At 36.1% G+C, this 13,128-nt stretch overlaps 1 long non-coding RNA gene across 1 annotated transcript; it reads left to right on the top strand.

Annotated features, from left to right (window-relative positions):
• The first annotated feature begins 2,276 nt into the window (after nucleotides 1-2,276).
• Nucleotides 2,277-2,615, top strand: LOC118436678. Its single transcript, XR_004835628.1, has 2 exons — nucleotides 2,277-2,420; nucleotides 2,507-2,615. It is a non-coding gene; the product is annotated as an uncharacterized LOC118436678 (long non-coding RNA).
• The last annotated feature ends 10,513 nt before the right edge of the window (nucleotides 2,616-13,128 follow it).

Genomic DNA, 13,128 nt, shown 5'->3' with positions numbered 1-13,128 from the left:
TTTAGACGAATACTTGAAACAATTTGTGATAGAGGTGGGAGATCTGGTAAAGACTGGCATTTATTATAACTGCAAACTATATGAAGTAAAAATACAAAACTTTGTTTGTGATGCTCCAGCACGAGCTTTTATTTGTAATATTAAAAACCACACAGGTTATTATGGATGTGGTAAATGTGACATAAAAGGAAAATATATCAATCATCGTGTAGTGTTCCCTAAAATATTCACCAATCTTCGTAGTGACGTGTCCTTTCGATCACTTGCCCAGGAAAAGCATCATAACGGGTCAACGCCACTTGCAGATCTACCAGTGGATATGGTCCAAGATTTCGTTTATGAATATATGCATTTAATTTGTCTCGGCGTTACCAAAAAGTTGCTTAAATTGTGGGTAGAGGGGAAAAGATTTGGATACCGCTTGAGACCAAAAAGCATTCACGCCATCTCAAAAGCTTTGGAGGAAGTTAAATCTGGATTTCCAATAGAATTTGTCCGAAAGTATCGTTCGTTTTTGCTATATTCCGGTCCCGTGGTTCTGATTGACCATCTAGAAGAGAAGTATTACCATCATTTTTTGGTACTTTCATTCGCCACTCGACTACTTTTATCTCCAGTACCTACTCCTGCAAATATTGACTATGCCGAAAATCTTTTGAAATATTTTGTACAAGAATTTAAAACCTTATACGGAGTAGAAAATGTTTCCTACAATGTGCACGGCCTACTGCATATCTCTGCAGATGTCAGAAAGCACGGAAATTTAGAGCAATTCAGTGCTTTTCGATTTGAAAGTTATTTGGGGAAATTGAAACGATTACTTAAGGGAGCGCAAAATCCAATACAGCAGATTCACAGGCGGCTGGCTGAGTTGGATAGTGCAGGTATCGAGTGTGACAAAAATATTCCCTCCATTCCTTTTTCAGGCCAAATAAAACGTGCAACAATTAATTCAACTGTTATTTGTATATCATTTCCAAATAACATTCTGCTCTTAAAAACTGGCCAAATATTGGTTGTCAAAGAAATACATAGTGATAGTGATAAAATTTCTTTCAGTGGAAATTTAATTAAACATTCTACCAGTGCATTCAATCATCCATGTGACTCGACTCTTCTCCACATATTTAAAGTGAATTTAAATAAAAAATCAAAGGAGTTTTGTACATTCATGGAAACTGAAATTGACTCGAAGTGTGTTCCTATAAAAACAGTGTCCCACAAATCTATTCTCTTTCCATTAATACATTCCAGTGAGGGCGAGTAATGGATAATAAAAATTTCGCGATCGTCCACTTCCACGTCGACAATAGTGTGGAAGTCGTACCAAGGAAATGGACGATAGAGACTGATTTGGGTCAATCCAGCTACTATCCTCCTACCACCAAAGGGCTCAAGAAAAGTGTTAAGCGAGCAGAAGATCCAGATGTTGAGTGGCCTATTTATGATGTCACAATTAAGAAGTGGTTTGGTAATGTTTATTTTTGCACCTTTTTATTTTTATGTTGTATCTGTATAGTGTACTTAAATACAAGTCTCCTTATAGAATTGTTATGCACTACATAATATTGCAAAGCTAATTTTATTATAAATTTTTGAACTTTGTAGTGACCTACGACCAGGCCATGAGTGGATTGCCTGACGCATTGCAACTAACGGACACTGATGCGTCCAGAAAAAAGAAAACAGAAAAGCGGATAAGTCTTCCTTGTCATCCTCAACAAACTACACTAAATAATTGCAGCGGGGAATCAAGTCACTCAGACAATTCTGTGAAACGAAGAAAATTGGTGTTGGTGGAGTCCACTGAATCTGCTGAAGAACAGGGAGGCAGTAATGAAGCAACTTATTTATTCCAAAGCACTGTTGACGGCCCTCAAGAAATTTCGGCATCCATCATAAATAGTAAGATTTAATAGCACTTCCTATTTTCATTACAAAGTTGCTCAAACATTATTCTATTTTGTAGATAATCTCGCCACTATTATTATTCAGCTGGAGCAAATTAAAATGACACAGAATGAGCATGGACAAATGTTAAACAAAATTTTTGCGCAAGGAAATATACAAATAGGACCAACTAATGCAAATCAATTTCAATTTCCTCCTGGATTTTTTCCAGTCAAGTCTGTCGAACAGCTCCAAGAATTAAATAACATGTTATTAACTAATGAAGCTGCAAAATTAAAATTGGTACTTTATTTTTACCTATGATTTTTACTTATTGCGGTAATTTATTGTGTCATTTAATTTTCAGATAGAAAGTTTGGCCGGATGTGGAGGAAGCATCATAAACACCGCTCTGAAGTTGATGTTGAAATATCTCTGTATTGATGATATTCTCGATAAACATAGCTATAAAGGCAGGAGTGGAAAAATTCCTTGTACGAATTATGGGGATCTGGTCGGTGCTATGCACGGTAATTAAAACGTGATAGTGTTTTAACTAGATCTGTAAGCATGAAAGATTGTGATGCTTATTTCAAATATTTTATGAAATTTCCAGCTGGTTTGTTGAAGAACGAGTTAACAAGGCCAGTGGGGACTCAAGAAGCAATGGATATAGCACTTCCAGCAGAACTAAAGAAGGCTGCAGACAGAATTTATAAGTTAAAGTAAGTTATCTCAAAATATATAAATATTCTGAACTTAATTCTGTACTTCAACAAAATATTGTATATTAATTCTTGTTTATTTTATTGTAGAAAGAAACCCAAAACTTCCAATCCTGGTGAAGAGGACAGCAATCAATAATTCAATAATTAAAATATAATCTTTAACAATCCAATTGTTATCAACTACGTAGATTTGTTTTTAATAAATTATTTTTTGAACATCAGCAAACCGAATTAGTGTCGAATTTAGAGCGAATTTCGTGCATAAAGATCGCCACGAATTCTTAGTCCGGTAGTAGCGAATTCTTAGTAAAGCAGCAACGAATTCTTAACTTAGTAGCAGCGATTTCTCAGCACACCAGCGATTACGCACTTGAACCGCAGAGGATTCTCAGTTCGTACGCAGCGATTTCGCCGCTCCCAGGTAGTTGTGAATCGCTGGGTTTTCGCGTGGTTTCGGCGGCCAAATAGCTGTGTTTTCGAGCAAGAGTCGAAGTCGAATCGCAGCGAGTCGTTGAGATCGGCTCGCAACGAATTCTCTCAGATTCGCTGTAATTTTGTTGACTGGGTACCCACTCAATATGTTAATAAATTTATAAGCGACTCAATTTTTCCTTTAAAAACCTAATCTAAATATAATACATATATACATATGTACGATATCATGCATATTACGTGGCCACGAAAGCTGGTGGGACATGGGGGGAAATTAGCATTGTATTATAGGGGAGAGATTTGTGAGATTTGTGAGATTTTCACAAATCTCTCACAAATATATCATACATACAATAAGGGCAGATATAACCCTGGGTACATTGTACCTCGGTCCATACTTCCACGGCCACTGAACGCATTCATATAATTTGAATAGGATTTATATACTGCATGCTGCACGCCATCATTTGTGTAATACGTACATACATTTCACAAAAAATTCCCCGTTTTGGTCAGGGTCAAATACACATACATGAACAAATTTACACATTTATGTGTGTAGGTACACTGACAAGGGAACATACCGAGGTGTCCAACGAGTTAAGGGTCGACACCTATACCAAAATGACCACAATACATGACTTATTAAACAAACTGAAGGAATTTCCGTGTAAAATTCACTTTTCGTCAACTTGTGACGATATTTGTGACGAGCGCATGACCGTCGGGTTGCCAGCTGGAGAGGTCAGCCGCTGAACGATCAGGTCGACCACAGAGAAGCGTCGTCGTATATAAATATGGAATGCCTATATTTTTCAAGGCTTTGAATGAATAAATATTTTTTGAACATATATGGAGCTCAAAGCATGTTAAAAGGGTTGTAGGTCGAATTGCATAATTTTTTAGGGATAATGCAATATGGTATAATTTTGTTTGGCATAAAACAAATTGGTATAATGGTATATAAGGGATAATTAAAAAAGGAATAATTATACGAAAATCAAAATCAAATGTTAAATTAAATTTTACACAGTCATGTAGTTATGAAAGCATTTTCCAATATCCTTGAGATAGTCGAAAGTGTCAAGATCAGTGTTGTACGGTTCTACAATCAAGAGGAGTCGCTTATCCAGGTCCCTGTGAATTTTACGCTGTGGCTCGACTTGTCCAAATTTCAAGTTTAGATTTCCAAATTCCAATGGCTTTCCACATAGATTTATGCGTAAATGCCAACCTTCCACGGCATTGTGCGTGCAAATATAGTACTCTGTCATTCTTGCAGTTGTTTTTTTGGTACAAGTAGCGTTTTCAGTGGACATTGTTGTGAATGTGGGTGTGGAGTGCAATTCGAGTGATTGTAGAATGCAAGGAAAGAAGGAATGGAATTAATTTTGGTCCCTTTAAAGCTTAAAATATAATTATCGCTAATAGAATTATCCCTGAGTTTCATTATACCAAATGGTTCCCTTAAATTATACCAACAATATTATACCAAATCAAATTATACCAAATTGTCGTTATACCAAAAAAATTATGCAATTCGACCGCACACCGTTAAAAGAGGCCAAAGTTTGTATTTCTCCGTCCCACAGAGACTTTTACTGTGCAATACATAAATACATATTGTGCGTTTTCTATCTCAAGGCCCGATTTTTGCCACCTGCCCATCATATTTACACTAGACTAATATGGGAGGCGGTCTGGAACCATTGTAGCGAAATGGGCCAACTTAAGTCAAATGCACAATACAATTCAACAGATGTTATCCTTCTCAGAATCGCTCATTAATTTATGATAATCCTTTAAGTTAGGGTGTTTAATTTTATTAGTTTAATTCCAGCGAATTTGACGCAAATCTGATTAAGTTTTATTATTTTGACGCACTATATATTTCCACACGCTGCTTTTTACTGGGCCATTCCAATTATTTCATTTCAACGAAGATTCCATCATCGAGAAGTCATCAAAATCTAGTTTAAAATAATGCATTTTGCATAATTCAACATGCATCGGTAAGTTGGTGTTAGCTATTATTTAATACAAATCAAAGCAACGCATGTTACACATATTTATTTAGCACACGATTTACGTAATGCCCTCCTTGTTTCCAGATCACTTCGAGTTTTTTTCCTTCTGGTCGCACTGGTCATGATGTGCTCATTTTTACAGGATTGTAGTGCTCATCCAAAACTTGAAAGCGAAATTTTGGCTCAGGCGGGAAGACTGTGCTGGCCATGTGATTTTGTGAGTAATTAAATATATTTTCCCTCGTATTAATTTTTGAACAAAAATAAATTCTGCATAGGATTGTCGCCCTTCAAATCTTTGTTGTTGCCAGGCTCCATAATTTAAAAAAATGCGGTATCCCAGCCAATTGATTTTGGATAATTACGTACATAAATACCTACATACATATCTAATAATTGTACACAATATCTTTATTTAGGTGAGTAAAGAATAAGCTACATAAATACTTGAGGTTATGGTGTCTATGTTTTTTTGTACCAGCATTTTTCTTTATAATTCATAATGTATGTCTGATTAAGATAATGATTAAGTTCCTATATATAATTTGGGCGTAAACTTGTAACAATTAGTCACAACAGTAATGGGTTTATTTTGTATCATTTATATCATTTATATCATTTATTTTATATCGTTTTAAAATCTACACAATTTTTTACTAGGCCAAATTTTTAGAAATTGGTGTTAATCTGGGTAATGTGCAAATACTTAGGTACACAGGTAAAAGTGGAGGCGTTACGATTTAAATATTATTGAAATGCCTATGTATGTACCTATAGGCGCCAAAATGTAAAGATGGTGTGATTTACGTATAGAAAGCTTATAAAGATGTTAAGCAAGAGTACATGATTCTACTTTGTGATCGTAAACACAGCGGGAACCTCAACATTGGTCAACAATTTAGTAGAAGTCAAACACAGAATAATGGTATTCCTCAACATTTACCCAAAAAACCCATGGTAAAGAAAGTTGTTTTCCAAAAGAATAATTATTAAAAAATGTTCACTAAAATTTGCTCACACATATATGAAAATATGAAAGTATCAACCCGAAAAGTATCCAGAATTACAATTCTCCAACATACAGAATATTCTTGCTCCTCCAAAAATGCATGCATAGATTGCGATGATGACTTTAAATTTTTATAATCATTCTTCTGAATTATTTCCCGCTTCTATTCTTTGTTCTAAGAATTTCACCTAAAAACAACATTCCACCTAGAACTATTAACCCTGCCCAAATTATAAATACTGTTTGAATGCTTTCACCCAATTTAACTGCGTTAATTCCAAACGTAATTTCGCCTTCCTGAAGCATCTTCCGTTTGGTTAGTCTTGTATTGTTTAACTGCTGCTTCATTTCAGTAATAGCCAGGAACTCATTCAATTTTTCATCAATTCCAGATTCCAATAGCGCCACAAAACTTTTAACTACGGGTGAACCACGCGTAGTTTCAAAGCCCCACCCGACTAATTGCCCAATGATCGAAGTTTGTTTTGAAATGTAGTTAAATTTTACCCAAGGGTAACTTTTCGTATAATATTTTAAATGCGCCATCAGATCTGTCTTTTCTGCAACCAAGACAGATTTTCCGCATGTCAAGATTTCTTCTTCTATTGCTGAGATGATGTCTGTAGCGGGCAAAGAGTTTCCAGCTGAAAAAAATGTTTGTTAAGTCCTTCATGCTCCGAATTGTAAATCTGGAGAAATATGAAAATCTACTTATTTATTGTGCAAGCAACCAATTTCTTGCCATCATCGTTTTCGTAGACTCTCGGATAAAACCTTTTTTTCGTATCCATCATGCAGTACAGGACTTTCATAACCCACCCCCGATTTTCACCAAATGTTTGAAAAAAACTATGAAAGATTTGTACTAACGCATAATGATTTACATCCTTCGGAGTAAAGTATAAGCTGATGGCTGGCGGCGAAAGCAGACTGAAACCGTTTGGTGGGAGTTTGAAGCTTGTAACCTGTCTTGTGTAAGGATACCATAGAAAATTGCTGTATCGTGGCACCATCACGTACCTGTCCATAGATTGATTTCTCACGTGATCTGGATCTTTACCAGTGCAAGAAATTGTGGCGAATTCATTTGGAATTTGAGTTGGTAGGGGGGAATTTAAATTTGTAATTGCTAGTCCGATATAGCACTGGAGAAGAATTGTAGAACAGATAGCCCACACGCCCGTGTTTATTTGGAACGGGATCGATTCTGCTAGGACTGAAGGAACTGGTGTATATTGACCGAGATTCTCGGTCAATTTCGGTCATTCTTGGTCCGAGAATGGACCCGGTGTAGAAGAAGTATAGGTTAAACCTTAATTTTTAAAAATTCAAAAAGTTTTGCAAAATAAATCAAATGCGCCGATACTGTAGCCCCATTTTATACTATATTTTCTTGACATACCTGTCAATCCCAAAAATAACCCAGGCATAAATTCCAGTTAGAACGGAAATCATGACAAATCCTACCAGGATCCCGATCCAAACCAGAGTTTGAAAAGGAGCCAAGTAAATCCAAAAGCTTACTTGTTTCTCAGAATAGCACGTAAGAAAGTTATACTCGGAAAATCCTGTCGCAATAATTGATGGACTTCTTAAATGTTCTCCAAGCTCGAACATATAACTTTTGTAAAACCTGGGAAAACAAGTCATGTTTCTCTTTTGACGCTTATTGCAATAATTTTACTTCCACCTAAATAGCAAATCGACAGCCGCGGAGGTACTATGGTGGTCTATTTTTGATAATGTTATTCTGCTAGTGACGTTTTCTCACTAACGGAAAATGTGTGAGTAGAAACCTGATGCACCGACGTGACGACCATTAAATTCAATTATGAAATCCGATACCATCATGTGAAAAACTTTGATGGATAATAAAACTGAACAATTTTTCTAAGCAATTAGATTGCGTCTGCGTTGTCATTATCCAATGGAGAATTATAGTACCTGCACACTTGTCGATCAAGGATTTACACGTCGTTTGTAAATGTTACTGAATCAGGTAAATCATTATTTGAGGTCCTCAAATTGAGGACATAACGACATTTATGTACATGCGTGTATGGGCGAAAACTGTATAAAACTGTATAAAATCGCCTCAGGGGCCGTCCATAAATTACGTAACGCAAAAATCGAGATTTTCTAGACCCCCCCCTCCCCCTCTTTAACATGTGTCACATAGGCACGATATCATTGGAGCCTTAGACTCCCCCTCCCCCCTCTTGCCTTACGTAATTTACGGACGGCGCCTTAAAGCCTTAGGTGGAACGTTATGTTCATATTTGATATACATATTCATTTTGATCTTGCCACATTTTGGTCCACAATAGGGATGTTAAATGTCATATTAAATATTAAACTGGGGTTTCTCCAATTTTGTAAATTTTTATGTACTAAAATAAATATTTGTAAGTTACAAATTGTAACTTTTTTCCGATCATGCCATAATCATTTAAAAAAAGATTAATACTAAATATGAGAAGGCGACTGTCTGGGAATATAATAATTGACGGTTTTCAAAATCCGACTAAAATTTGGATTTTTGGTAAGGGTGTGAATGTTGAAAGTAGGTATATGCTTATTTTTTGTGTTCTTGACCCCCTTGAATGAATGTTGTGAGCTCAACTGTGCCCATTGTATCAAAGAACATCAAATTATCGTTGATCACTCATGATTATGTACTGCAATATAACCTAATCGAAATCTTACAGGGACAGGTGATAAAGCTCGTCTACTCGGTATAAACAACAATACGTACATACATAAATTTGAGAGAAATTGCATTTACCTTATGATTGGAATTGGGCAAGCATTCCTCGTGAGACATTGCATCGCATTGCAGCAATCCCATCTAAGGGGCGACTCATTCCATACGTAATTGTGCAGCGATGCATTAACTATTCTAGTTATAGTGTAAACGATGTAGTCATGCATTTCAGAGATTTCGAACGGGTTTCTATCTTTTGTACCAAATCTAAGAAACATATCGTTTTGGGAATATTCATGTGTATCTCTCCCATAATAATACCAAGCCTTACGAGAAGGAATGTTCTTTATAGCTGTGGCTAAATTCAAATTTCTATCACGATTATCACCTGATGATTTATATTGGTAAGCATCACAAATTGCTGGCCAGCAGATTTCAGAATCTACCTTCAATGTAGAAACCATCACCAGTTCGGGTAAATGCGCTTTCAAGAAACTAAAAACGTTTTCGCTTTTCTCCAGCTTTTCAGTTCCAAGAACGGTGAAAATATTTTCGGGGTTTTGCGACTTTTCGAGTTCAATAAGATTGTTCATGTTTAACCTATTGAAATACTTTCGCACATATATTTTTACGAAGTCATGTAGCCGTATCAAAGTTGAAGGTAGTCGGTCAAAGTAGAAAATTAAGAGCCAACAAAGTTTTTTGCGGAGATGTGTTCCATCGTGGGAAAACTCATAGATCTGTTCGCCGTCAACTTCTAGTGATGTCTCGTCAATGAAGGATAATATTCCCGGCATATTTGCATTTTGACAAGAATCTACATTGACAAACGTTTTCCTGGTATTAACAATGAAGTAATGCGGTGTACAGTACGGAAGTGAGGATTGTACATCAGAAATACGTAAATCTGTGGTTGCTTTGGCTAGAAAATGACCAATTACTATCAACCGTGCGAAAATTCGGAAAATCATTTCAACGTTTTGCTCAAGGTAAGTATTAGCTAATGTTTTAGATTGTTATGATTTAGCGGTTTGTTGAATTAATCAGCTGTAGCGGATCCAGAAAAGTCAGCGTCAGTAGATAGATTAGCAGGCAAATAAGTTCCTACGGAGAAATGTAGTCACGTAATGAGAATTGATGTTCTAATGATAAGTCACCTTATTTTTAGTCACCTCGGACCTTACGCAAAAATCGCCAATTATTTCAATTTCAATGTCCCAAGGCCAATTCTTTATTCTTGTTTGACGACCGTGAATCAATCGATTACGTCGTTGAAAAGAGGGCGGTTTTTTATTTCAAAGTTAAAAAATTCAAGGTTTCTGAGGAGGCGCCTTATTTGTCGTTTGTACGTATGTAGGTTGTGGAATTGTAAAAGGTTAAAAATCTAGAGTGAACAGGCTTAACGCACTCAATGTAAGTTAAAACTTACTAATACGAAGACAAAACTGCCACTGCTCCTACTGGACACATGTATGGAAAAGTTTTTCAGACATTTGTGCATAAGTATGTGATATAAGCCGTAGGAAATTTCTACAGCAAGGTAATGTGAGCTCTTCTAATTCATAAACATCGATCGTTTCAAGACTATCATAATCACTATATTGTACGGTGTAGCACGATGATGAAATCTGCATTTTCATCCATAAATTTGATAGCTATTTGACCTGGTTTTTACCTAGGTAATTGTCCGTCATTACCCGGTGGCAAGTAGGGTTTTTCTGAACAACAAATATTCCCTCAATACAGAAATATTGCGCAAGCACCCACCAAGTAAAAACCCTTCTTAAGTGTGTGCTACAATAACGAAAGTTGCAAATGATGCAATCTATGTAGATAACCTTAATCGAGGCCATCCTTCGAAATCCAATATGTATCCTATATTTGTGTCAGTAGTTCCATTAAGATCATTTTCACCGAAACTTTCTACTTGCGACAATTCCCAAAGTTTCAGGCCATATCTTGCCTCGCAATTCTGTTATTTCTAGGCTCCGTACATTAAAAAATGCGGCAGCCCAATCTATGTACATATTAGGGCTGACAAATCCGTTCCCAATTTTCAAATCCGGATTTCGGATTATCCGTTTTTCTTGGGACCCAAATCCGGATTTCAATCCGGATTTGAATTATTTATTATTATTATTTAGTTCCTTGATACATATTTGAACGAGTCAGACAGATGTCAGATAGTACAATTATTAATTTCAATTGCAATCTAAGCTTTTTTAGAAGTTTCAATATTTCTGAAAATTTTCCGACGATTCGGGTAATTTTTGGGCATTTTTCTCACTTCATGAACTGAAAAAATGGATAAATTCAAAAAGTTTGATGTCGGATATGATAAACTAACTATATTTGGAATGGATAGCATGCTAATTTTTTTTAGTTCACACTTCTCGCCAAGATTTGAATCTTGACATTGTTAATACATACGAGTCTCAGTTAGGGAAATCCGGATTCGTCTCTAAATGAAATCCGAAAAATCCGGATTTTTCGAATTCGGAGTATCCGGATTTGTCAGCCCTAGTACATATTTTCCTATTTCATGAGAGAAATATATATTTATCCATATCTTTATCCATTACATGGATAATACTTGTAATATTTCAGTGAGTAAAGAATATCCAACATTTCTGACGTTGCGGTCTTTCTCATAGACTCTTTTATCTGTAATTCAATATGCCTGATTAACTTACATAAGTATTAATATGTATGTACCTAGTGGACTTATGCTAGCTGTAAGTAGCTCTTAATGGCAAAACCACTGGAGATAATCAAGATCTTATAAGCGCATTGGATTCCCCGTGCGATTTTACGTAAATACCACATGTCCGTTTTTAATTACTTGCAAAGCATATCAGCAGGGAAAATCTTGAAAGGACGCGGCCGGCGATAATTTTTGACAAAAAAATGCGAAGAAAAATAGTGAATATGAAAAGTGTGATAGGAAACGAACGTGCACTTTAATTTAGTCTAACGCACTATAAAAACGTTCATGGGGACAGTATATACTAAAAACAGTCGAAGAACGATTTATTGAAAACCTCCAAGGACCACACCCATCGTGAAGGCGCTGAAGGCTAGAATCCGAAAAAATTCTCGAAATTCCAACGGAAAATAGCCTTACAGCTGACATTGTAGATGCACATTATCCAACGAGTGCTCAAACTGAACCTTAGACTTAAGGCTTTGAAACGTAGCACTTACCGCATGCTGATTATCCCTCAAAAGAAAACAGGGTTAAAGAAATGCAGGGCTCTCCTTAAGCGGTACGCTAAAAAAGGAGTAACGAAAATTCTCGTTCCAGATGAGCAGATTTTCAGTGTGAAGGATTTTTTAAACAAACAAAATGACTTAGTCTACGCAAAATAGGTCAAAGATATCCCTCAATATAGAAAGAAGGTCGAACGTTCCCATTATCCATATTTTGTCATGATTTTTGCAGATTAGAGCTGATTAGGTGTAATTTCTCCTCATTTTGTCGAAACGTGGGGGAATGTGAGATAAAAAAAATCTTCGAAATACGTTTTTGAGTCCGGGGTACACCCCCTAAATGAGATCCAAGCCAATGCAGTCGACTGGATCTCGCTACAGGACTCACAATGCGATGGTGTGAAGTGTAACCCTCCGATTTGGCTGAAATTTTGAAATTAGGTGGTCCAAGTCAATACAACCTACGTTTCTTCAGCCAGTTTGTGCGATGGTTGGAGTTTCTCAAAATATTTGAGGTCAAAGTTGAAAAAACGGCCGACTTATTTCAGGCGCAGTGAGAAAACTCCACTTCCATTCTCTTCCCCTCGCATTGATTTTATTCAGGTTTCTCACTCACACATACGCCTTCATACACAAGCATAAGTAGTGATGCAAAATAACAAAAATAAAACATTATTATTACCGCTTAAATAGGAATTAACAGGCCTTATACTCGCGAAATTTAATTCATAATTGAATAAGTGAGCTTTTTACTTCTTTGTATTAAAAATTCAGACAAACATTAATTTATAAATTCATCAACGGGAAATAAACATGGAAAAACTTACTTTCCATTTCGAAAGCGTTGGTTATTCTGATTTCCAATTCATTTGAAAACAAAGACCAAGACGCATGTGCAATGAATAATTAATGTTTTTCTATCATAAATTAAATTAACATTGATGAAATCTATAATTTTTCGGAGTTAAAATCAATGCGAGGGGAAGAGAATGGAAGTGGAGTTTTCTCACTCCGCCTGAAAAAAGTTAGCCGTTTTTTCAACTTTGACCTCAAATATTTTGAGTAACTCCAACCATCGCACAAACTGGCTGAAGAAACGTTAGTTGTATTGACATGGACCACCTAATT

This window comes from Folsomia candida, unplaced genomic scaffold (genome assembly GCF_002217175.1).
Source record: "Folsomia candida strain VU population unplaced genomic scaffold, ASM221717v1 Fcan01_Sc010, whole genome shotgun sequence".
Taxonomy (NCBI): Eukaryota; Metazoa; Arthropoda; class Collembola; order Entomobryomorpha; family Isotomidae; genus Folsomia; species Folsomia candida.
This window is presented reverse-complemented; position numbering and strand designations above follow the sequence as displayed.